Source organism: Oncorhynchus mykiss, chromosome 4, assembly GCF_013265735.2.
Source record: "Oncorhynchus mykiss isolate Arlee chromosome 4, USDA_OmykA_1.1, whole genome shotgun sequence".
NCBI classification, from domain to species: Eukaryota; Metazoa; Chordata; class Actinopteri; order Salmoniformes; family Salmonidae; genus Oncorhynchus; species Oncorhynchus mykiss.
In genome coordinates this window covers 7,376,621-7,403,575 of record NC_048568.1, presented here as the reverse complement: position 1 = coordinate 7,403,575, position 26,955 = coordinate 7,376,621, and the positions used below count along the sequence as shown (strand labels likewise).

The 26,955-nt window shown below is 40.8% G+C and overlaps 1 long non-coding RNA gene across 1 annotated transcript; it reads left to right on the top strand.

Moving 5' to 3' along the window:
• Positions 1-5,078, top strand: LOC118964426. The gene is made up of 2 exons (XR_005051454.1): positions 1-135; positions 3,966-5,078. It is a non-coding gene; the product is annotated as an uncharacterized LOC118964426 (long non-coding RNA).
• The last annotated feature ends 21,877 nt before the right edge of the window (positions 5,079-26,955 follow it).

Below are 26,955 nucleotides of genomic sequence, written 5' to 3'. Positions count from 1 at the left end.
CGACTATTTCAGTGATCACATTTTCAGAGGGACTGTGGCTGCGCTTGAAGTTGTGGCCAGATCATCATCAGGATGTCAAAAATGACAGTTGTTCATCTCGGAGTGATTGTCTTCGCCATATGTTTATCGACAGAGGTATGACAAAAGATGTATTATTCATATTAATAAGAAAAATACGTTTTTTTTTTAAATGAATTAATTCGCTTTTCATTTGCTTGCGGTATTTTTGTGGTAGGCTATTCATTTGATAGCTTATAATACATTGTTTTTGATTAAGTTTTATATGGCTTGGATAGACAGGATTTAAAGTAGCCTAATGGACCAGTAGGGTATTCGTTACTTCTCATCTATAGTCCTAAACATATAAATCATATAATCTCGGTGTCTTTTCTGCAATTATCCTACATTTCTTTCTTGTATCACTTTGCTATGAAAACACTTAGGCGAATTAATTATTTAAACCCACGGTACACCTGAGTCTTTCCAAGGGTTAAAGTTTATTTCAGTGCAGCGCGCTAAAACGGAACCTGAAACCGGTGGCAAAGACCAACAGTTTGCGCGTCTGCTTTTGGACTGTCATTCTCTCTTTGTATGGTGTTACTGGCCAATGTGATACCTGGTTGTGACCCAGATAGGCTAGCTACACATAGCAATTAAAAAATAATAATGTTTTTCCTAATTATTGCCAGTGTATGTCTGTAATTTAAAGGTGCATTGCGTTTTATTTGCTATTTTATTTTCCATTCCATGGAAATGTGCTTGGTTTGGATAGGCAACTGATATTTGTTCTAATCCAGGGGTTTTCTGTGGGATTTGACATGCAACGTTGGACTACAAAATTGTTCAATCAGTACCCAGCTAGCACAACTTCTGAGAACTATGTTTCTTAGTTTGGTGAGAGCATAGTTGAACTGTGGTTATTTAGCTTACAACCTTCCCACAACTTTCTGGGAATTGTGCAGTATAGTTGTTTGGCTTTGGAACATTCTCAGCACATTTAAGGAACTTGACAACATTCTTTTCTTTGTATTTCATTACTTTAACAGAACGTTTCCTGAAAGTTCAAACATAGTTACATTAATTTCAATTTTGGTTATGTTCCAGGAACGTTCTCCAACTGTTTGACCATTAGGAATGTTGTCAATGTTAAGAAAACTTTAAGAAACAACTTTGTGTGAATTTCAGTACTTCAGCATAAGGTTTCCTCATGGTTCTATTTAAATGTCATGTTCTCATTTGTTCCCGAGAACATTAAGATTCCTTTCCATAAAAAACAACATTAGTAACCGTCAGAAAACATTCTTAGAATGTAATAAAAACATATACATTCCGTTCTCAGCATCCACAACTCTATCTGCTATCATGTGAAGTTTGTTCAGGCGTTGGCCACTCACACTAACTGGCCACACCTGATCTTAATGAGTTTCCTTTGAAATGAGGTCTGTTTGAATAGAGTCAAATTAACAGCTTTTGTGTGTGTGTATATATATATTTGACATAGCCTCAGTGAGATTCTATAACCTACAATCTTCTGTTCTCTATCCACGGAGTTAGTTCATGCCGCCACCAGGATGGAGCTAGCATTCCATTTATTATATATACAGTGGGGAGAACAAGTATTTGATACACTGCCGATTTTGCAGGTTTTCCTACTTACAAAGCATGTAGAGATCTGTAATTTTTATCATAGGTATACTTCAACTGTGAGAGACGGAATCTAAAACAAAAATCCAGAAAATCACATTGTATGATTCTTAAGTAATTAATTTGCATTTTATTGCATGACATAAGTATTTGATACATCAGAAAGGCAGAACTTAATATTTGGTACAGAAACCTTTGTTTGCAATTACAGAGATCATACGTTTCCTGTAGTTCTTGACCAGGTTTGCACACACTGCAGCAGGGATTTTGGCCCACTCCTCCATACAGACCTTTTCCAGATCCTTCAGGTTTCGGGGCTGTTGCTGGGCAATACGGACGTTCAGCTCCCTCCAAAGAATTTATATTGGGTTCAGGTCTGGAGACTGACTAGGCCACTCCAGGACCTTGAGAAGCGTCTTACGGAGCCACTCCTTAGTTGCCCTGGCTGTGTGTTTCGGGTCGTTGTCATGCTGGAAGACCCAGCCACGACCCATCTTCAATGCTCTTACTGAGGGAAAGAGGTTGTTGGCCAAGATCTCGCGATACATGGTCCCATCCATCCTCCCCTCAATACGGTGTAGTCGTCCTGTCCCCTTTGCAGAAAAGCATCCCCAAAGAATGATGTTTCCACCTCCATGCTTCATGGTTGGGATGGTGTTCTTGGGGTTGTACTCATCCTTCTTTTACCTCCAAACACGGCGAGTGGAGTTTAGACCAAAAAGCTCTATTTTTGTCTCATCAGACCACATGACCTTCTCCAATTCCTCCTCTGGATCATACAGATGGTCATTGGCAAACTTCAGACGGGCCTGGACATGCGCTGGCTTGAGCAGGGGGACCTTGCGTGCGCTGCAGGATTTTAATCCATGACGGCGTAGTGTGTTACTAATGGTTTTCTTTGAGACTGTGGTCCCAGCTCTCTTCAGGTCATTGACCAGGTCCTGCCGTGTAGCTCTGGGCTGATCCCTCACCTTCCTCATGATCATTGATGCCCCACGAGGTGAGATCTTGCATGGTGCCCCAGACCGAGGGTGATTGACCGTCATCTTGAACTTCTTCCATTTTCTAATAATTGCGTCAACAGTTGTTGCCTTCTCACCAAGCTGCTTGTCTATTGTCCTGTAGCCCATCCCAGCCTTGTGCAGGTGTACAATTTTATCCCTGATGTCCTTACACAGCTCTCTGGTCTTGGCCATTGTGGAGAGGTTGGAGTCTGTTTGATTGAGTGTGTGGACAGGTGTCTTGTATACAGGTAACGAGTTCAAACAGGTGCAGTTAATACAGTAATGAGTTGAGAACAGGAGGGCTTCTTAAAGAAAACAGGTTTATGAGAGCCGGAATTCTTACTGGTTGGTAGGTGATCAAATACTTATGTCATGCAATAAAATACAAATTAATTACTTAAAAATCATACAATGTGATTTTCTGGATTTTTGTTTTGTCTCTCACAGTTGAAGTGTACCTATGATAAAAATTACAGACCCCTACATGCTTTGTAAGTAGGGAAACCTGCAAAATCGGCAGTGTATCAAATACTTGTTCTTCCCACTGTATATATATATATATATATATATATATATATAGCATTCCGTGGATAGAGAACAGAAGATTATAGGTTATAGAATCTCACTGAGATTCATGATCAATGCCTAAGGAAATTACACTTTCATGTGTCCTATCTGTGCTTTGAGTAAAAATTACCAACTTAAAATAAGCTAGCAGTGTTAAGTCTTCAAACATTCCGGGAAAGTTAAGGAAGTTATACAAAAACCCTGTAAATTCTATTCTCAGAGTGTTAATAAAACTTTCATGGAACCACAATAAATTGCTCTCAGAACCTCACTCCAACCTAAAAATAAATGTTCCCAGAACAGGCAATTTTCACTTGTTCTCAGAACATAAACAAAATAAATTCACTTTTTACTGGTCAGGACACAAATGTGAATCCAAAAACATGCATTCCCATAACGTCTAAGGAATCATATGTGCTAGCTGGGATAATTACTTTCCCCAAACCTTAATGGCCATTTCAATGTAATATCTACATCACGATCCATTGTTATACACACTTGGCCTAGAATGTCCATGCCACTATAGCTGGTGTTCAACCTATTGTGTGCTACTTTTTCACAGCCAGCCTTCAACACCACAAATTTCACAAATGTGTCAACATTTCACAAGTCCTCTAGATATTACATGATATTGAAGATGTCCACTTTGGCTGAAATGTGCTTTGTCATGGATCAATGAGGAGTTGTCCCAATTCTGTAGAATTACGTTTGAGTTCTCACTTAACCAAGCCTCTTCCTGGTTGCCTGCAGGTGGTCTCCCAAAACACAACAGGATCCACATGGGTTAATGCGACCAGTGCGGGCTCCAGCGTCAACTCCACCACCATGGCCACAGACCCGTACAGCAGCTCGGCCAACTCCACCTCTCCTACCGGAGCGGGCGTGTCACTGCAGTCCAGCCCCTTCTCTCTCCTGCTCCCCATCGTCATGGCGACCTCCCTCCTGCACCGCTACTGTTGAACCCTTGATCCACCGCCCTATTACCACAACCACCACCACTCCCCTCAACCGCACTGAACAGAGACCACTAGCCTTACATCTAAGATTTCGCCCCACCCACTCATTCGCCCCAAAAGAAAAAATCCTAGTGCTGACATTTTTCTCCGAAGGGGGGGTGTAACGTCAGTTGGAGAGGAAGCTGCCACCATCACCCCCCCCCCCCCTTTCAAATCACTTATGGAGAATCAAAGGAATGGCACTCTTCAACATGGCTTCCTGCTCCAGCACTATACTCTGCCATCCCTCAAGACCTGCGTTTCCATAGCAACTCCACCAAAACATCCTGGTTATCAGTCTGTGGAATGCTGGGGGATGTAGGCCTGGAGGACGCAGGTGGTTGTCATGTCACATGTCTCTCAAAATGTGGACCACTTTGGTGTACAGAAGTTCTAATCGTAGTTTTTAATTATACCTAGGAAAATAATCTGAAATGTGTTTTGTATGTGCCCAAAGTGAAGGTTGTGCATAGGAGATTATTAATAAAGAAATTCAAACCTCTTTTAATTAAAATATTTTAAATGGGGTTTTCATGATTTGGTGCTTTTTAGTTTGTGTTATTGGCAATGTACCAGAATGTGTTGTATGCGAAGAGAATAACTTTGACACTGGACTTGAGTCTGTATGCGTAGAGATTTCTAAAGATTTTCTGGTCTTTTTCAAGGAGGATATAACTGGCATATCTCCCTTTCAATGCCTGGGTTGGTAATAACAAAATGACTGTACTGTAACCACGTGGGAAAGGATGACACATGTATATTCCCCCTTATAGTTTATATTTTGTATAAATGGCAATGTTAGTTTTTGTTAGCTCTTCCGGATTAATGGTACGGATTAACAATGTACAATAAATTATAATAAATGATATTTTGTGTCCTCCTTGGATTACTGTTCGAAGGTGGTTTGTAGGTTGATACTGAACTAGGTCACTGGGCTCAATGAGTTGGTATTTTGAAGATGCTCTATTTAGGAACCCCTTTTGGAGGGCAAAGGTTCCATGTAGCTTCTAACTTCTGCAAACTCTTTGTCATTTCAAAGGGCCAAATCTCATTTTCAGATTTCTGGCTTGTTCAGTGATCCAGCTCTCAAACACTCTTCTAGAAACTGTCGCCTCTACTTTGATCCATCATCTCTCGCAATCGATCTCGGTCCATTACATCCTAATGTAGTTTTCTATAGTCCAGTGACACGCACTACAAAATAGTTATGACCATGTTCTCTCGATGTCAGTTTTTGACTGGGGTCCTAAGAATGCCACATCACTTTTTAACCCTAAGGCACTGACTTTTTTTATGCACTTGCCAAGAGTTGGAGAGGGTCCCCCAAGGGTATATTATTTACTATTTGATTAGGTAATGAGATGCTTTCCGAAGTCTACCCAACACTGTCTAGTCTTTGCCTCAGTGCTGCATACTCATGAGGACTGCTGCAGAGAATGGGGAAAAAATACTTTCATACTCAAAGGGATGCAACTCCATGGCTAGAACCATCTTTAAGGCATAGTTCACTTAATGTAGTTTGTTCCAAACAATTGTCCATGTCAGCAGTCAAGTTTCCAAAGACCACTTTCAATATGTAGCAAAAACTCAGTTTTGCAGTGAACTATCCCTTTAATACAGATATTGTCCTAATATGTAGGCTAATTTTAAAAAGGGACTACAACTACGTCGAGGGCCATTTTGTGTCCCAGCAGACAAATACGGATTAACATCCAATTTTCGTTTTTGAATTATACCAGAAAAAGTAACCAAAAGGTCACTGGTTTGAATACCCACGCAGACAAGGTGAAGAATCTGTCTGTGAGGCACATAACCTTCCTTTGCTCCAGGGGCGCCATACTATGTACATTTTAGTGCACCTATCTGGTGTCTGACATCTTTATCATGCAAAATGAAGAGATCAGTAGCCTCAGACGAACATGCTACTTGTTTGTCATAGACCAGTGGTAACCAACCGGTCGATTTCCAAGCCATTCCAAGTCTATCACCAAACATTTTTGTAAAAAACAACAAAGCCTTGTGTTACTATTTTTTCTTAATTTGTTTCATGCTGTTGACAATAGGTACACTTGATTCAGCAGCTCTAGCACCAGTGTTACCATTTCATATTTCTTAAGGTAGAACTCCACCTACCAGTTGTTGGGGGTAAATTGCCATGCTCAAGTGCAGAACGGCAGAATTTTCCATCTTGGGGATTCAAACCAGTGACTTTTCTGTTACTGGCCCAACTCTTAACTGTAAGGCTACCTGCCACCCCCAGGGTTGGGTAGGTTACTTTCTAAATGTAATCCATTACAGTTACTGTCCAAAATTTGGATTACCCAGACTAAGTAACGTAATCTGATTACTTTACTTTTAGATGACTTTCCCCTTAAGAGGCTTAAGACAAAAATGTATGTTACCAATTGAACCACATCTATTGCAGGATAAATCAATGTTACATTTTACATAGCTGGCCATATATGGATGTTAAATTGTACTTAATGGATTGGTTATGTAGGCTTCTTCTAACCAAAGCTTTCTACTACATACAATCATACGATTAAATTATATCTTTACATTAAAATATATAATTTCTAAGTCCAAAAATGGATGTAGCAACTACAGACTGCCCCTTTAAGTCTATCAAAAGTGTACGAGTTTGAGCAGGTGTCCAATAGGCCTACGGATGTTTTTTTTTTTATCGGTATGAATTAGATTGAGCAATTAAAAGCCCCACTTTTATTCCAGAGGATGGGATCCGCACTATGCAGTTGTTGCAAGAGTACATTTTTCGCTGGTTGTCCACTGGTTACAAAAACAATGATTGACAGGCAGCTTAAACTTCTTGAATTGAACAATTATTGGGTGAAACTACACATTTAGATTTGTGAACAGCCACAATCCATCAGGCACAAATAGCTAAATGAGAGTGCAGCAGTGTGATTCACATCAATGCGCTATGTAGATTTTTTCTAATAAAAAGGGATATGTGTATCACTGTAGACTACACCACTGCTGTCATCCTTACCTCCAAGCGTTTATTCAAATGTGATAATCTTTGGATGCCGACAGCAGTCGCAGCATTGGAAGACATAGCTTGGACTGTAGCCTACAAAGGTCTATTCCTGCTATTTTCCCGCAATCCATCAAACACATGGTGTGTCATCATACTGGTCTCTGACTTGTGGTCAGACTCACTCAGGTCAAACCACCTTGAACTTGCGCCTTTTTCAATGCTGATTTGAAAGTAATTGAGAAAACAGAAAAGTGATTTTTTTCCTCAAACACCCTTTCTGAATTTAAAAGTACTCCTCAAAGTAATCATCTACTTTTTCAAAAGTATCTGTAATCTGATTACAATATTTTTGCAGGTAATGTAAGGGATTACAGTTAGCGGTTTTTGTAATCCCTTACATGTAATCCATTATTACCCATCACTGGCCACCCCTATGTAGAGACGGGTATGGTGCTGGAGTGGAGATTTTGAATATAAGGTTAATTAAAAAGAGATGAATTTACCATTTAACAAGGTATTAAAATCCACAACATTCAATCCATTTCAACATTATAGACAGGAAACAAATTGCACACAAATATCCGAAATCTAAAGTATGTTCCCACCACTGTGTTATTTTTGTGCAACCTGTTGTGCATGCTGTGGAATGACATCTGCAGTGAATAGACTGGTAGAGCATGAGAACGCAGTAAACTGATGATGCGACAGTCAGTGGGGGAGAGACCATGCAGTGCGGAAGTCCTTCTCAGCAACCCTAAAGCCAAGCTTTACGAGCTATTGACCTGCCCGTTGTCTCCCTCCATCCTCTCCCTGCTCCATTAACCCTTTCCTGCCCAGCTTGTCTCGTCCCCCTTGAGATTGCATTAAAACTCTAGTGCAAATTATCAATGCTGTTCGGGATTCGGCACAGATTATTATAGCAATTGTGAAGATCTTCACAGACCTGCGACTTTTGCATGCTATCTTGAACATGCACGCTTGTTCTATGATTACATAAGACATTTATAGTTACTGTAGGCCTACCTCAAAATGTGGTCATGGATGGATTACTCAATGTAAGGTTGAATGAATACTGTTACATTAGTTTGTAAGATATTAAATAATCTAAAGTTAAGGCTGTTTTACAAAAGTAATATTGAATTGTGTTTGGTTGACAACACAAGCAAATATCAACATTTAAAGGATATATAATGCTTGGATAGTTCCATCTTAATAATTGGATAGATACAAATTAATAATTGATATGTTGGATTCACGTCTCTATCTCAATCAATAATCAAAGTTAAAGAATAGGCCTAAATCAAATCAAACTTTATGTAAAGTGCATTTAAAGTTTTATTTGATTTAGTCCTGTTATTTAATTTGAAGACGTAAATCAAACATATCAATGATGAATTTGTAGACAAACTGGAATTAAAACCTGACTAAGTCAGTTGCACAGATGGAACTATCTCAACAGAAGATACATTGCCTTCAAATGTTGATATTTGGCTGCGTTGACAACCAAACACAATTCAATATCCGGTTTGTCTACCAATGTGTTGGATTCAGATCTCAATCTCAACCAAAAATCTAAGTTAAAGAATAGGACTACATTTAATCTAATCAAACTTTAAATGCACTTTAAATAATTTTTCAATTGATTTATTCCTATGCTTTAACTTAGATTTTTGGTTGAGGTGGAGAAACTAATCAAACACATTTATGATTAACTTGAAGATTCAATTTGAAATAATTGAATATGCTCTGTTAAACCTACCCTTTGGAATGACTTCAATAGCAACAGTGAATATATAGATCTCCCAATAAGCATTCTCACGATAGCACATTGTGAGTAGTCAGTGAGAAATGTCAAAGCTAAGCTGGGCTTGGTTAAAATCCTGGATGGGAGACCAAATTAATAGCTGTAGGAGGTGCTGCCCAGAGAAATACATTTTCTGATAGTGGAAATAATGTTGAAGATCTGACGTTTCAAAGGTACAAATTCCACATTTTATACAATGTTTGTGACGTTTGTCATGTAAAAAAATTGATTACAATGATGACATGGTTGAAACTCTACCCCAAATTTTTTTTTTGTTTTAATCGAATGCATTTTCAATGTAGATTCCACGAAACAATACATTGACAAATTAAATTAGGTTGAAACAGCATTTATTCAACCAGTTTGCGCCCAGTGGGACACCACTGGGCGCACATCACACAGACAATTGATGTCAAACATTGATTTTTAAAACTTTAGTTTTAACTGTGTCTGCGTCCCCATGTTTGTTTGGTAATCATATGCAGAGAGAAAGAAAGAGACATTCCTATCCAAACAGCAACCAGGTGTACCATCCTTCCATCCACATATAGACTCCTATGGGACAGTGTGTATGGACCTGTTTGTGTATGGATGTGTGTGGGGTCCTGGCTGGTATTTTGCATATAGGCACTGGGTTTTGATTGAGGTCCTTAATATGTGTAAATTATGTTTAGACCGGTTGGAACGAGCTATATACACAGAATAGAGTGAAATGGGAAAGTTATTTCAGATATATTAGCTTCATGTAAACTGGACTAACAAACATGTTAGCTTGTATCTCTGTCACACACCTGCCCAACACATGACCGGTTGCCTAGCACCCGGAAGCGCCTACATACTCTGTGTTGGTTAGTTCCCGGTAATGGGAGGAGAGGCCCAAGGCTGAGGGATAAAGGCCAATAGGGGTTGAAGAGGTTTTCCAAAGATTAGACAATTACAGTGAAGAACAGTTGCTAACTCATGGTATGCGTCCCATATCGCACCCTGTATAGTGCACAACTTTTGTAGTACTAAAGTAGTGCAGAACGCGGGGAATCAGGTTCCATTCGGTAAAGGTCTTTAACTAAAGTAAAAAAAAAAAGAGCAACAATAAAATAACAATAAGGAGGCTATATACAGGGGGTACTGGTACTGAGTCAATGTGCAGGGGTACAGGTTAGTCGAGGTAATTGAGGTTATACTGTATGTACATGTAGGTAGGGGTAAAGTGACTATGCATGGATAATAGATAATAGATAATAGATCATGAACAGTGAGTAGCAGCAGCGTAAAAAAGGTGGGGGGGCCAATGCATTTTTGATTAGCTGTCTTATGGCTTGGAGCTAGAAGCTGTTCAGAAGCCTTTTGGACCTAGACTTGGCGCTCCAGGACCGCTTGCCGTGCGGTAGCAGAGAGAACAGTCTATGACTAGGGTGGCTGGAAAGTCAGCTCAATCACTTTGCACCTGCACATAACTGGCGCGTTATCTCTCTCATTCCTGTCGCAATGCATTCTGGAACTTGCAGTCAAAAAGCGTAATTCAATACAAACCAATACAATTGCATATGTAAATAACTGTAAAGACTGTTACAACAGTCTTTGGCAATTATTAGGTTCTTCCTCTGACACCACCTGGTATAGAGGTCCTGGATGGCAGGAAGCTTGGCCCCAGTAATGTACTGAGCTGTACGTACTGCCCTCTGTAGCGACCGAGCTGTTGCCATACCAGTTGGTGGTGCAGCTGTAGACATTTTTGAGAATCTGAGGACACATGCCAAATCTTTTCAGTCTCCTGAGGGGGAATAGGCGTTGTCGGGCCCTCTTCACGACTGTCTTGGTGTGTTTCGACCATGATAGGTTGTTGGCGATGTGGAAATCAAAGATGAGAATGAGAACAACACAAAACAACTATTTTATTCAAAATATTTTCCCTACATTATCTAAATGGAATCTTGTCATTGTGAAGATAGAATCTCCCTTATTGAATGAATGGTCCCACCGGATACAGTACACACAAAGTACCATTCATGGCATTGGAGATCAGAGCATTGGTTAAAACGAAGAAACCAGGCAGAACAGACACATAAACTACATAAACTACTGCAGCATAAATACTTGGAGGCTGAGACAGGAGGGGTCAGGAGACACTGTGGCCCCATCCCAATGAGACCCCCGGACAGGGCCAAACAGGAAGGATATAACATCACCCACTTTGCCAAAACTCTACACAATATTGTGCTGCTGAGGTATAATAAACAGATATATACTGTATATAGAGTACAGGGAACATAAGGTTGAATATATTATTATAGACCTGCTAGATCTACTGTCTCTTTTATATTATGACATTTCAGCTAGATCTACTGTCTCTGTTAATATATGACAGACCAGCTAGATCTACTATCTTTATTATATTACAACAGACCAGCTGTATCTACTGTCTCCATTTCACTTTGGCCATTGTTGTGGGCTTGCCCTCCCCTCAACAGCCTCAAATAGGCTAGTTCATGTGGGTTGGGGTGGGGCGGCAGACACATTCCATCACTTTTCATGACATTTCATTACATCATTTCATCACATTTCATTACATTACATTTTTATATATTGCTTCTAAAATAAAAAAAAATCACAAATAATATTTTATATTATTAATTTCAAACAAGGGCATTAGCATGAGAAGAATTTACCAGTCCAAAACGGTGACATTGTTCCTCTTCTGCAGGCCCCGTTACAGATTATACACAATGGCTACAACGGTGTCCTCTCTGTTAAAAAAATATTCCTCCATTTGGGAATCGCTAAATGAATCGTCCTACAACAATCTCTGTCTCACTTTTCCGATCAATTTCTTCTAAAATTGTGTGTATATCTGTATATCTAGACTTAGATTTAGCTTTCCCTGACTTAGTCGCCATACTGAATCTGCGCGTTTACCAAAACAACGCTGTGCGTAAAATGCATAGCTCCTTCCGGAATAAAACTTCAATAGCGAATGACTCTCTTTACACCGGAGTTTATGATATGGGTTGGTCTTCCAACACACAACCATATTGCCGTTTACCTCAGCTCATTGGCTATCTACCCAGCTAGATTTCAAGACGAGCAGTGGTCATTGGGTTAAAATACAGTCAATCAACCAAACAGTGGTCATATCATTGGTGCACAGTGATGTCATTACTTGTTGTCTTCAAATCGGTTTCTTTCAGTCAATATGTCCCGCGAAATGGCCCATCAGGTTTGGTTGTGTTACAAACAAATCAGTTGATTGATTGCAATGAAACCAAACATGACTGGAAAAGTCACGTTTTGTGTGGGTTATTTACCTGGAATGTGTCGTCGAAAATGGAATGAGACGGAATTCACGACACAAGCGGTTCACAAAATGTTTTGTGTTAGGCTATAAAAACTAATTTTATCAAACAAAAGATGATTCATTGTGTAACAATGAGCATTGGGATTGCAGACAGATGAAGATCGTCAAAGGTAAACTATTTATTTTAATGCAGTATGTGATTTTGTTACGCCTGTGCTGGTTGAAATTGTTGTTTTTTATGGGGCTCTATCCTCAGACAATCGCATCGTATTCTTTCGCAGCAAAAATCATTTTTTAAATCTGACAATGCAGTTGGATTAGGCCTTGGCTTTCAATACATGTGAGACACTTGTATTTTCATGAATGTTTTTTAAATTTATTTAACTAGGCAAGTCAGTTAAGAACAAATTCTTATTTTTAATGACAGCCTAGGAACAGTGGGTTAACTGCCTGTTCAGGGGCAGAACGACAGATTTGTACCTTGTCAGCTCAGGGATTTGAACTTGCAACCTTCCAGTTACTAGCCCAACGCTCTAACCACTAGGCTACCCTGCCGCCATGAATGTTTAATATGACTATTTATGTAGCGATCACCGTATGTTGTGGAATTTCAGCCCACTACCGGGTTCCGTGCTCAGAGAGGTTAACCTGGCCAGATTGTACGATTTGTTTCAGTTTTGTCGTCACATTCTGCAATTGGCTTGCGAGGCTACGTTAGCTAAGGTAGGCTACGTCAACTGCAGCAATGTATTTGATCCGAGCACGTGCCAGCACCAGCAGTGCAAGCCTCCCTCTATGCTTTTGCGCAAATTAAGTACGTTCGGAAAAGCTAAAAGTATGCATCTTAGAAATAGTTTTCACATTCAAACTTTACATAGCTGAACTCAGAATTAAATAGACTTCCTCAAACTATCATGGTCGCTGTGGTAGGACTCTTATTTTGATTGGTTATATTGTCCATTTATCAAAATCCCATCAGGTAGCCTGATTTTAGATGTGTCATGTAGGCTAAACAAGATTATTGGGGAAATTGTTATTCTTGCAAAGCATCTAAATGTTTAAATCAAACCATTATATTAAACTGACTATTCACAATAATCATCTAATTGTGTGCATACTCCTATTGGTCAGTCACCATTATCAGCTCGTAACACCAACCACACTACACGTTAAAGCCAAAACAAATCTGACACTGACAGAACTTGTTGGAGCCCATGACCACACGTAGTGGTACTTGGTTGGCAGACCCTGTCACACTGAACGAGTCAAGATGTCCGACAATCGTTTAGGATCTAAGAATTTGCCCACAACTTGGAAATTGTGTCTGGGTTTCATAAGACAGAAGGTTACTTAAGGCAAAAACAAAAGGCGGGTGGAGAGGGCATATAACGCTAACATCTAGCAAGGTTTACAACTACTAATTTGCAACTACTTACTACGTTTTTAGCTACTTTGCAACTACTTGTTAGCATGTTAGCTAACCCTTCCCCTAACTCTAAAACTAACCTCAACCCCTAACCCTAACCCCTAGCCTAACTAACGTTAGCCAGCTAGATAACGTTAGCCATCTAGCCACCCCTAGCTAATGTTAACCACAACAAATTGGAATTTGTAACATATTTTATGTTTTGCTAATTCGTAACATATTGTACTAATTGCAATTCATAATGTATTGTATGAATTGCAATTCATTACATTTTAAATTAAATGGAGATGGATATCCACAAATGAATGCATACCATACGAAACATATCAAACTAAACGGAGTGTGTACAGAATAATATGAAATGCTTTGAGACCACGTTGCTGGGATGGCAAAATTGTTGGATAAGGAGGCTAAAATCGTACAGTCTGTGCAGCCCTTAAGTCATTGATCTTGCTTGTAGTATACCCATCCGGCCCCAAGTTTGGTTTGTGTACATGCAAACCAAATCTATTGAAGTTAAGAAACATCTTGGTGGATGAAAAACATATCACAGCTCAAAACAACAACACTGAAGCAACAAGATGCTCATTAGGTTTTCACTGTGTTTTCCTCTGTGTACACTACAGCCGACTCAGCAGACTTTGGATTTACACATTAACAAGATGTCAGACTCGTTGTGATGATGACCTAACCAACTGGGCACAAACTGATTCAATCGATGTTGTTTCAACGTAATTTGTCAACGTATTGTGACATGGCATCTTTTCAGAAAATAAGTTGGATTTGAAAACTGTTGTTTTGAGGGTCAAATTTCAACTACAGGATTATGTCTATGACTATTATCAATGTGACTATTACCAATGTGACTATCGTGAGAATAATTGTTGAGAGATCTCCACTTAAAAACTAAATAGATTCACTGTTGCAATCACAGTCAAATCAAATCAAATTGTATTAGTCACGTGCGCCGAATACAACAGCTGTAGCCCTTACAGTGAAATGCTTACTTACGAGCTCCTAACCAACCGTGCAGTTTCAAGAAAATATGGATAAGAATTACAGATAAAAGTAATGAGTAATTAAAGAATAGCAGTAAAATATAACAATATATACAAGGTGGTGCCGGTACAGAGTCATTGTGCTGGAGCATAGGTTAGTTGAGGTAGTATGTACATGTAGGTGGAATTATTAAAGTGACTATGCATAGATGACAACAGAGAGTGGCAGTTGTGTGGAGGGGGGGGGGGGGGGCAATGCAAATAGTGTGGGTAGCCATTTGACTAGATGTTCAGGAGTCTTATGGCTTGGGGGTAGAAGCTGTTTAGAAGCCTCTTGGACCTAGACTTGGTGATCTGGTACTGCTTGCCGTGCGGTAGCAGAGAGAACAGTCCATGACTAGGCAGTGAGGCAACCAGCAACCAGCAACCATGCTCTCGATAGTGCAGTTGTAGAACCTTTTGAGGATCTGAGGACCCATGCCAAATCTTTTCAGTCTCCTGAGGGGAATAGGTTTTGTCGTGACCGCATCACGACTGTCATGGTGTGCTTGGACCATGTTAGTTTGTTGGTGATGTGGACACCAAGGAACTTGAAGCTCTCAACCTGCTCCATTGCAGCCCCGTCGATGACAATGGGGGAGTGCTCGGTCTTCTTTTTCAGGTAGTCCACAGCTGGTGCTCTCATGCATGTTTCAGTGTTATTTGCCTCGAAGCAAGCATAAAAGTAGTTCAGCTCGTCTGGTAGGCACATGTCACTGGGCAGCTCTCGGTTGTGCTTCCATTTTGTAGTCTGTAATTGTTTGCAAGTCCTGCCACATCCGACGAGCGTCAGAACCGGTGTTGTATGACTCGATCTTAGTCATGTATTGATACTTTTCTTGTTTGATGGTTTGTCGGAGGGCATAGCGGGATTTGTTATAAGCTTTCCGGATTAGATTCTCGCTCCTTGAAAGTGGCAGGTCTAGCCTTTAGCTCAGTGTGGATGCTGCCTGTAATCCATGGCTTCTAGTTGGGGTATGTACGTATGATCACTGTGGGGACGATGTCATCAATGCATTTATTGATGAAGCTAATGACAGATGTGGTGTACTCCCCAATGCCATCGGAGGAATCCCGGAACATATTCCAGTCTGTGCTAGCAAAACAGCCCTGTAGCTTAGCATCTGCTTCTTTTGACCACTTTTTTATTGATCTAGTCACTGGTGCTTCCTACTTTAATTTTTGCTTGCAAGCAGGAATCAGGAGGATGGAATTATGGTCGGATTTGCCAAATGAGGGCGAGGGAGAGCTTTGTATGGGTCTCTGTGTGTGGAGTATAGGCTTGTCCAGAGTTATTTTCCCTCTGGTTGCACATTTAACAAGCTGATAGAAATTTGGTAAAACTGATTGAAGTTTCCCTGCATTAAAGTCCCCGACTGCGAGCAGCGCTGCCTCTGGGTGAACATGAAGAATACAGATGAGAACTCTCTCTGTAGGTAGTGCGGTCTACAGCTTTTCATGATATACTCAACCTTAGGCGAGCAAAAGCTCGAGACTTTCTTAGATATAGTGCACCAGCTGTTATTTACAAAAATAATGTAAGATGGTGCCGGATTAGTAGGCAGACATTTAACGTACCCCCAACCGATTTTGTTTTTGTTCGTTTACCTGCGTTGTTTGTAACTTATTTTTTTACTCATTTTGTACATAATGTTGCCACTACCGTCTCTTATGACCGAAAATAACTTGTGGACATCAGTACTGTGTTTGCGCACCACGGACTAGCAGAATCCTTTTTCTTCTTTCACGACTCTGACAAGCCCGAGGTGGAGGAATAAAGCTCCCTCGGGAACAGGCCCCAACCCCCGTGATCTGCGTGAAGAGGAGGCGGAGAAAGAGAGGCCGGAGAGTGGGCTGCCTTCTGAGAATTCGGAGGAGATCATATAAACCCCAACTTCGCTTAATTCTGTTAGCAAACATGCAATCTTTGGACAACAAAATTGACGAGTTACGGGGAAGATTAAACTACCAACTGGACATTAAAAACAGTAACATCTTATGCTTCACGGAGTCGTGGCTGAACGAGGACAATATTAACATACAGCTGGCTGGTTATACAATGTACCGGCAGGATAGAACAGCGGCGTCTGGTTAGACAAGGGGCGGCGGACTATGTATTTTTTTTCAAAAGGGTTGTTTTTGAGAGCAAATCAAATGTGACCATACTTTAGCACTCATATACTGTATCATCAATGATGCTATTGAGGCCTATATAGCATTTGCATCATCATTTGCGTCATCAACAGCTATTGTTTCAATTCAACCCAGAATGAAAGATAGACAATAAAATAGGCCTATGGTTTCATGCTCTGGTTGTAATGATACAGTGGGGCAAAAAAGTATTTAGTCTGCCACCAATTGTGCAAGTTCTCCCACTTAAAAAGATGAGAGAGGCCTGTGATTTTCATCATAGGTACACTTCAACTATGACAGACATAGTCTGAGAAGAAGAAAAAAAACTGTTTGAATCATATCTGTGAGTATAACAGAACTTATTATTTTTTGTTTATTTTTGTTGTTGTTGTTATTGTTGAATTTCTACCCCGTTTTTCTCCACAATTTTGTGGTATCCAATTGTTTAGTAGCTACTATCTTGTCCCATCACTACAACTCCCGTACGGGCTCGGGAGAGACGAAGGTTGCTTCTTAACACAGCGCACATCCAACCAGGAAGCCAGCAGCACCAATGTGTCGGAGGAAACACCGTGCACCTGGCAACCTTGGTTAGCGCGCACTGAGCACGGCCCGCCACAGGAGTCGCTGGTGTGCGATGAGACAAGGATATCCCTACCAGTAGAGTTCTCGTTGGCAAACGATATTTCTTAGGAACTTGTTTTCAGTTCCTACCGCTTTCACTGGATGTCACCAGTCTTTGGAATTTGGTTGAGGTTATTAATTTGTGCAATGAAGAAGTAGGCTATCTAGGAACTGCGTAACACTGTTGAGAGTTGCGCAAGATGTGAAAAGTAGCATGGTTTGTTGTGTTCGCCGAAAAGCCTTTTTAAAATCTGACACGTTGGCAGGATTCACAACGAGTGTAGCTTTAATTGAGTATCTTACATGAGTGATTTAATGAAAGATTGATTTTTATATAAAAAAAAAATATTTGCCGTGCTGCATTTTCCCTGGCTTTTGCCCAAGTGGGACGCAACAGTCCCCTATACCAAAATAATTTAAAGAAGGATTTTTAACTTCTTATGGGCAGGTGGGACGGTAGCGTCCCTGAAATTGCAGAGCGAGAAATTCACACTACAGAATTATAAATATTCAGCTTTCATAAAATCACAAGTGTAATACATCAAAATATATCTTACCTTCTTGTTAATCCAGCCGCTGTGTCAGATTTCAAAAAGGCTTGACGGCGAAAGCACACCATGCGATTATCTGAGGACAGCGCCCCGCATACAATAGCATGCAAAACATATTTCAACCAGGCAGGTGCTCCACGAAAGTCAGAAATAGCGATATAATAAATGCCTTACCTTTGATGATCTTCTTCTGTTGGCACTCCAAAATGTCCCAGATACATCACAAATGGTCCTTTTGTTCGATAATGTCCTTCTTTATATCCATAAAAGCTCAGTTTAGCTGGCGTGCTTCAGTCAATAATCCACCCAGTTTCCCTACATTAAAATGCATACAAAATGAATCCCAAACTTTTCCAAACAAGTAAAACAATGTTTATAATCAAACCTTAGGTACCCTAATACGTAAATAAACGATCAGATTTAAGACGGATAATCGTTATTGTCTTTACCGGAGAAAAATACCAAAGAACGCTCTCTCTTCCACGCGCTTGGAAACACTACAGCCAAAATGGGAGCCACCTAGAAAAACTACGATTTCTGGCTCATTTTTCCAAAAACCATCATGAAACTCTTTCTAAAGACTGTTGACATCTAGTGGAAGCCCCATGAACTGCATTCTGGGAGGATTTCGCAAAAAAAGTGACAGCCATTGAAAACAGTGGTAGGCTAAAAAAGAATTGGGGGGAGGGGGGGGGGGGGGGGTGGTTTGTCCTTGGAGTTTCACCTGCCATATCAGTTCTGTTATACTCACAGACACAATTTTAACAGTTTTTGAAACTGTAGAGTGTTTTCTATATGCATATCCTAGCTGCTGGGCCTGAGTAACAGGCAGTTTACTTTGGGCAGTTTACTTTGGGCACACTTTCCATCCGGACGTGAAAATACTGCCCCCTACCCAAGAGAGGTTAAGCCTTGACACAATTGAGATGTGGATTGGGTATGTGTGCCATTCAGAAGGTGAATGGGCAAGACAAAACATGTATGTGCATTTGAACGGGGTATGGTAGTAGGTGCCATGTGGTTTGTGACAAGAACTGCAACGCTGCTGAGTTTCACATTCAACAGTTTCCCATGTGTATCAAGAATGGTTTACCACCCGAAGGACATCCAGACAATTTTACACAACTGTGGAATACATTGGCGTCAAAAAGGCCCAGCATCCTTGTAGAGTCCATGCCCAATGTTTGGTATACTCAGTGTACATTTCTTCTTAATTATAATCATGTAATCACGATAGCATGCATAGGTCATCGCAGGTCTGTGGAGAGCTTCACAATTGCTGTAATAATCTGTGCAGAATCTCAAATGGCATTGATCACTCATATGGTATGCTTTTACTGTCATCTCAACTGAAATCCAGGCCATTTGGTTCCGCTATTAGATGATGCATAGAGATAACAGATGAATCTCTTGTATACTGTAAATATTCCTATTTGAACTTTGCTTTGCTTATAGATGGTTGAAAGCATAGTGACCCTGAAGAAGGCACAGTGATGCCAAAAGGTTGGTGTTTTACCCAATAAATTACTGGGAGTTTATATGTATGGGGTGTGAGACTCTTTGTTTTTATAGCTGAAAGCATAGTGATAACATTGGAAAATCAATTAACTTTTGGATTTCTTTTTGAGTGGGTTAATATCGGTTGTATTCTCATTGATCAACGTCTCAACCAAATATTACTCAATTATCCATGTTGAAATGAAGTGGTGTGCCTAGTGGGTAGTTTCCCTTATGTACAGATTTAGGATCAGCTACCCCTCCCCCAATCCTAACCTTAACCATTATTGGTGATAATGCGACCCAAGATCAGCCTCTGGGCCCTCAAACTCAAGTCTGGACATCGACGCCAGTTCCACTGCGTCGTTTTTCCCCTCTAATCAGTGACTGATTTAGACCAGGGACACCAGGTGGGTGCAATTCATTATGAGGTAGAACAGAAAACCAGCAGGCTCCGAAACTCGTAGTGTAAGAGTTAAATACCGCTGCTCTAGGGGAAACTTCCTACTCCGGCTAGCAACCACTAATCAGCTGACGTAGAGGTCCCCTTTGTACGATGACGTTTAACTGACAAAATGTAACCATAAACATCAGCAGTTGAGGGGGAAATCAGGCTGATTGGTGGGTTTACAATTGTAATATTGAAGATTACCTTCTGTTATACAACATGCACAAACCATCATGATTGAGGATAAGAAAGTCACTTTAGCTAATTCTCTTTCTTTAACTCACAGGTGTCAAACTCATTCCACGGAGGGCCGAGTGTCTGAAGGTTTTTGCTCCTCCCTTGTACTTGATTGATGGATTAAAGACACTAATTTGTAAGGAACTTCCAACACCTGGTTGGGGACACCAGGGCTTAATTGAAAGGAAAAAACAAAATCCTGCAGACACTAGGACCTACATGGAATGAGTTTCACACCCTTGCTTTAAGTCTTTCCATCTGTCTGTCAATTCGTTTCTGAACAACCCCACCTGTCTCCTATACTGCTCACAGGAATTTGGGAGAAAGTAGTCTTGGAACCATGGATACAGGAATGCCTTCCATGAACGTTGGCGGAACTTTGAGGGAGTGTTGTGGGAATGTTATCCACGGCACTTAATTGCTCAGATTGGAGGGATACCCTCCAGAAACACAGGGGTGGACTGATGTCGAGCACAGCATAAGTCTTTCAGTGATAAGGTCCAGAATGCATTGCTGAAGGGGACTGATTTAGGTTTAGGTTTAGAAACCTGTTGTTGTTGTTGGACATACTAAGTTTCCCGTTAATCGTTAAAATAAGGAAAGTTATCTGCCAATGACGTTAGATAATTTAGCTGGTTTAAAATAATATACAAAGTGAATTATCTCTCAATATTAGATATTTAGGCTTGCTTAGATTCCAAATTTTACAGTGTTGGTGACATGTGTCTCACTCTTAGAGAGGTTGGCCATCTCGTTGATCCTAGGATGAATCATTTTAGGACATTCTTGGAGTATTGCACTGTATTTCCGTGAATCTCAACATGAATGCCATCACAACAACAACTCATGTCAGTCTTGTCTGATTGATATGCAGTTTGAACTGAAACAGATTAATCAAATCATATTTATCTCTTGTAAAAGCCATACAAATCACATACTGTTCCCTAACTATGATTCTAAACTGCTCCATTATGACCACCAACTCCTCTGTACATTTTTTTTCATTCGCAGAGGGCAACCATTATCACCATGGAGACCAAAGACAGGAGAATTATTAGTGGGCAGCCTCACAAGAAAGCTGCCTCCCCATTGGCTTTGTGTGTCCCTGAGAATTCTGGGTATTTTACCTCTGCCCATAACAGAGCATCTCACATATCATAACACAGAATCTGTCCATGAAGATGCTTTTCTCAAATCAAGAAAAACTCATTTGTATTTTTTAACCCTCCTGTTTTGTTTGTTTCAAGTGAATTAATTCTGTGTTCCCGGTCCAAAATGACCCTCCCCCCCCATTATAGCTGTTTACAAATCCATAATAATACATATATTATCACCTAATGTTGTGTTAGATCTTTTTATCAACTTAAGTTCTTGTGAACATTACAAGTTTTGAACTTCTGTAGGCTATTTATGGCCTGTAGGCCTCATTGACCTGAGCTCGTTTTTGAGTAAAAATAATGCATAAATGTATGGATTATTTTGACTATAACAAACACTCAGATTAAACATATTGTGCTATTTATCACAGACTCAAGAGCCTCAAAGACAGGATATCGTTGTAGTAGGTTTATCAGTATATCGTTCTATTATATCGTTCTAGTAACAGCATGTCTAGGATGAGCTTCAGCTGCCTCCCTTCTCTTTTCTATTCCTCACCCTTTGGAAGCACACCTGATGCCACCTGATGGCACCTGTTTGCTGCTGGGAAATAGCTTCCACCCACTCTGTCTGCTGCCGGGGGAGTGTGACGAAAGAGCTACCATATCCTGGTTAAACCAGGCTGAAGGCTGCGCCCACTTGAATGTGCAGCATTCAGTCTCGCTTAACTAGGCTTTATTAAGCTGCTCATCCAGGAACCCACAAAGTACATGGGGATAATACCAGTGTACAATGACTGCTGAATACATGGATGTGTTATTGAGTCGGCTTGTCTAGCTGACCAGGGCACCAGGGTTGTGTTCATAAGGCACCAAATGGAAGAAAACTGACTGAAACAGGAGGGACTACCCAGACTTGTAGAATATGAAACACTCCATTTTGTTTTCTGTTGCAAAATGTTTTCCGCCAAATGCGCCAATGAACATGACCCAGGCTTCCCCAAACCTTTCTCACTTGTCAAGAACATCTGACAGCTATCAAAACAAACAACACACTGCAATCTGACATACATACGTAGGATAAAGCATTCATACTGTAGTGAATAATATCATGTCACCTAGTGTAGATGACAAGTTTACTGACCTGAAACAAACAACCACATTTTTTGCCTGTAATTGTACAACCGAAATGCCGTATCACAAAATATCATGTTTTCAGACAAAAGTACATATTTTTTTTACAAAACAGCATTGTGAGCCTGGACTCTTCTGAAATATATGCAACAATATTTTGTTTTTTTAAAATGCTTGTCCCTACAGATCTGAGAATAAAGAGAGCACTTTTGAGGATGTGAAAAAGTACCTTCAAACAGAATGAGTCACAGAGTAACGAAGTGTCTGATATCATCCACCTCTGCCCCCACTTTCTATCACTTCTCTATCTGCTCTCATTTCAGATGTCCGTGGCAGGGTGTCCTGCATCATTGGCTGGTCCATGTGACATTCTGCAGGGTTCTGTGGCTAGAGGGGACACTTTCCCTTCTCCAACATAATTCCAGACCTAGGGGAGCCTCCTACTCATACTCATACTCGTACTCCTCATGCACATGAAACCCTCAAGCAAGCATTCGAGTACAATTTTTTTCTTGGATACCAAAGCAGAGGCGGAGGAGTAGGATGGTTCTCCTCCAAACTGAGAGGAAAATAGGAACAATACAAACAATGAAAATTCAAACCAATGTCCTGTTATACACATCACACTATTGACTTGATTACAATGTTTTTTTCTGTCCGAAAATAATATTTTAAGTCTCAACTCCTGTACCAAAGGCTAATTCAAGTACTCACCATAAACATTATTTTTTTACGGTAGCTGCAATGACAATAGGTAGACCATTGAGATACTGGTTTCTTCCATCAGGGATAGAGATCTCTGACTCAACACTAACAGACCCTCCCAGCTCCTACATCTGACTGGCATAGCACCTGGCATAGCATTCTGACATAGCCCTAAACCATGACACAATGGTACGGGGCTGTGTTTGCCCACATCACCTACCCAGGAGGCATTACTTTTAGACACACATTGGCTCCCCTGTCTCCCTCACAGGAATCAGACAAGAGCTCTCACTTCCTGTTCACGCCTACGGATCACAATTACAATCCCCCAGGAACCCAGCTTACAATTCTAGGGAGAGGAAACATGTTTGTAATGTTACATGTAATGTTCCCCTATTGTTTGATTGTCCAGTTTTCCATTAGTTAGTGGAACATTCTATCTATGTTAGCAAAAATCCTTCTGAGAACCTTTTCAGCATTTTTGGTGTTGGAGTTAGGAGAACATTCCCTTAATGTCAAACAGAACATACCCCGAATGTGGTTAACATGTTCTCAGCATATACAATATCAATGTTGTACACATGTTTCATGGGACAAAGGTTTGGCTGGTAAGTAGGTTTCAGCGGATGTCCATAGGAAATGTTGAAGCGAGTAGCGGATCGTCGGACCAGCATGGATGGCTCCTAATGCCCAAGATCTAGATAAATCGCCCTAAATCAAAACTCATGTCGTGTTCAGTGGGGTTACCTGTAGCAAACCTTTTTCAACAGAAGATGAAAATCGGTGTTCTTATAGGACAAGCTCAGGTATTATCGCTCCATTTCACTTCCCTGTTTTCTCCTTACTGTTCGCAACCCTACTGTTTACATATGATGGTGGAATAATATGTCTATCACTCATAAATTTGAGATATACCATAAACACAACTAATGGTTTAGGTGAGTGAGTGAGTGAGTTCTCTCTAGGTGGCTAGAATTACACACACACAACCACACACACTGGATGTGAGGTCTGACTAAGGAGCCTATCGCCTGGATGAATTCTCATTAGCAGTCCACCAGCTCCACTCAGCTCTCCCACTCCTCCATTCCACCCTCCCTCCATCCCCTGACATTTGTATAATGAACATGGTGCCCAATTAAGTGTCAGATACCATGGCCGGTGACAGATGTTATGGTGTGTGCGTGTGACTGGACTGGAATATTTAAGCCAATTGCCTCTGGAGAGAGAGTGTGTGTATGTGTGAGGGTAGAAGGAACATCTAGCTTTTTATAAGTTTGTATTTGTGTGAGCAGAGTCAACTCATCTTTGAGTTTTCCCCCTAGCATGTTTGCGTTTTCCTCTCGCTAGCATCACTCCGTTGTGAAGCGAGTGAGATGTGGCATGGGTCCAGCAGCCACACTCATGTGCCGTAGCCTGGACTCAGACATCACACTCCGTCCGACCTGCTGGGCTTCCACCGCAAACACTTCCCTCCTCCATTCCTCATATCGTGAAGAACTGGCAACCAGACATAGCTAACAGGGCTGAGCAGGAATGAGCTCCCCCACGAAAACACAACCTCCAACTCTCATAGAGCAAGTAGAACTCTCATAACAAAAACTGAAAAGGTACGTGAGAGGAGAAGGGAACTCATACTCATAGTGATGGTGTGTGTACTAGATGGACTAAATGGAAATACTCATACAGATGTAGTGGGTGTATGGTTTTCTATTGCTCTGTGAGAGCCAAAAGCATCACATGCACACATGCAGTGTACTGAATACGGGTGACTCTCAACCGCTGACCCTCAAGCAGAGCTGTAGGGGAAGAAATGTGTTTCCCCGCTGACCAATCAGGCACGAGTAAAAGACAAGTCATGAGAGCGGATCATCCCCACAAACTTGAATAATGCTGAGTAGATAATACTGTCATGAACATCCCCACCCTTGGTTCTTTTCATTGTGGTACACAACGGAAAACGTCTTTCAACACCAAATGAAAACAAACATTTCTCATTGGACAAGCCTAAGTAGCCCCTCTGTGTTTAAGTCCGTTTTCTCCCGTTTGGTGACTAATGCACACAACTCAGGTTACTCTGAAATGGAAGGGGTGCCTACAACATTACAACATCTCTGCCTGGAAAAAAACTCCATAGAGATAAGCCTTCCAGGAGTTAGTTAGTTAGTTACAGTAGGTCTCCGTGCCTTAGTCCACGGCTTGGCTTGGCTGAGGTCAAGTACCCAATCACTGAAGCAGCAGCAGCCTGGTTTCCAGGGAGAGCAAACAACTTGACCGCTCTAAAAATATCCTCCGGCCTAGCCCCATTCATATGGGTTATCATGGAGCCTGTATACCTCTCTCTTTCTTTATTAGCACATCCAGAGCAGGGCATCTGTTCAATATTATAGTAAACATGGGTGCTAGTCATTGCCCAATTTTATTAACAGTGCCGTGAGAATCTATCAATGTCCAAACTCACCACACATTCAATGTATCTGTTGTCTATTAATAGTCAAAATGATCTGTTCAAGTCATTTGTTTTTAATTCTGAGAGGGACGCGGCAGCAAATTGAGGGGAGAAGAAAAGGGATAGGGAGAAAAGGAAAAATAGAGAAAGAAGGTGATAGATGGGACGAGAAAGAGTGAGTTAAAGAGAGGGAGAGAGAGAAACATAAGAGAGAGACAGAAATTGAGACTAATAGCAAGCAGAAGAGAGGCAAACTACCCGTGAGGAGGGATTATAAATCAATCTGTGGCCAGCTGGTCAGGGCGGGTGAAGTCCTCAAAAGCCTTGGGCTAGATCTCCCTGACCAAATGGTGTCGGTGCACAACATCCGGCCCCTTTGTGCTTTTAATTAAAACACCAAATAGGATCAATTAAAAGCCTGTCTATTTAGGCGGTAGTCCGACACGACCACGTGATGTGGGCTATCAATCCCAGGGTGGTTAAGTAGACCCAGATAAGGAAGTATACCATGCTGTTATAAGACTTAGAAGGAACCAGGACACCACTCCACAGTCTACACACAAACCCGATTTTAAAGGGACGCTAGTGAGAGTGACCCATTTGTGTCCTCTTAAGTCTCTGAGGGAAAGCTCTAACCATCTTTAACTCTTGAATGTTATGGCAAAATACAGATTTCCGTCTAAATAGACATACCAAAAAGTAATAATTTTTTATTAGATAGCCATAAACAATAACAAGTAATGCTGCATAGTTCTAGAAATGTCTGGGATTCACCTTCTGGTAAAAATGCTTATAAATTGTTGAGGTGTAATTACAATGAATGCTTGTTACCATGCTTCTTACAAATGGGCAGGTTTCCATAAAAATGACCAACTTAGTGTTTCGCTTCTTCTCCACTGCACACAGTAACTACTTTCAGAAAGGTTGTGATTCCCCGTGGATGCGCTCGGGGTCTGAGAGATTATAGCCTATGCTCAATAGGCTCTAATTACTTACCCTTGAATGTGCACTTTTCAAACTCTATCTCCATTCAGTGTTGTTGCTAGCACTTGCCCCCAAAATGAAGTGTACCATCTGGGTCAACTTGGTTGAGCTGGTAAAAACAGATCACTAGGTCAATCTCACTGACTGGAATCTATATGGTAAAAACAGATCACTAGGTCAATCTCACTGACTGGGATCTATATGGTAAAAACAGATCACTAGGTCAATCTCACTGACTGGGATCTATATGGGTGGCATATAAGATGTGGAAAAATACACTATTTCAAAGCAGAGTAAATCCTAGTAATTACATTGTACTTATGCACATA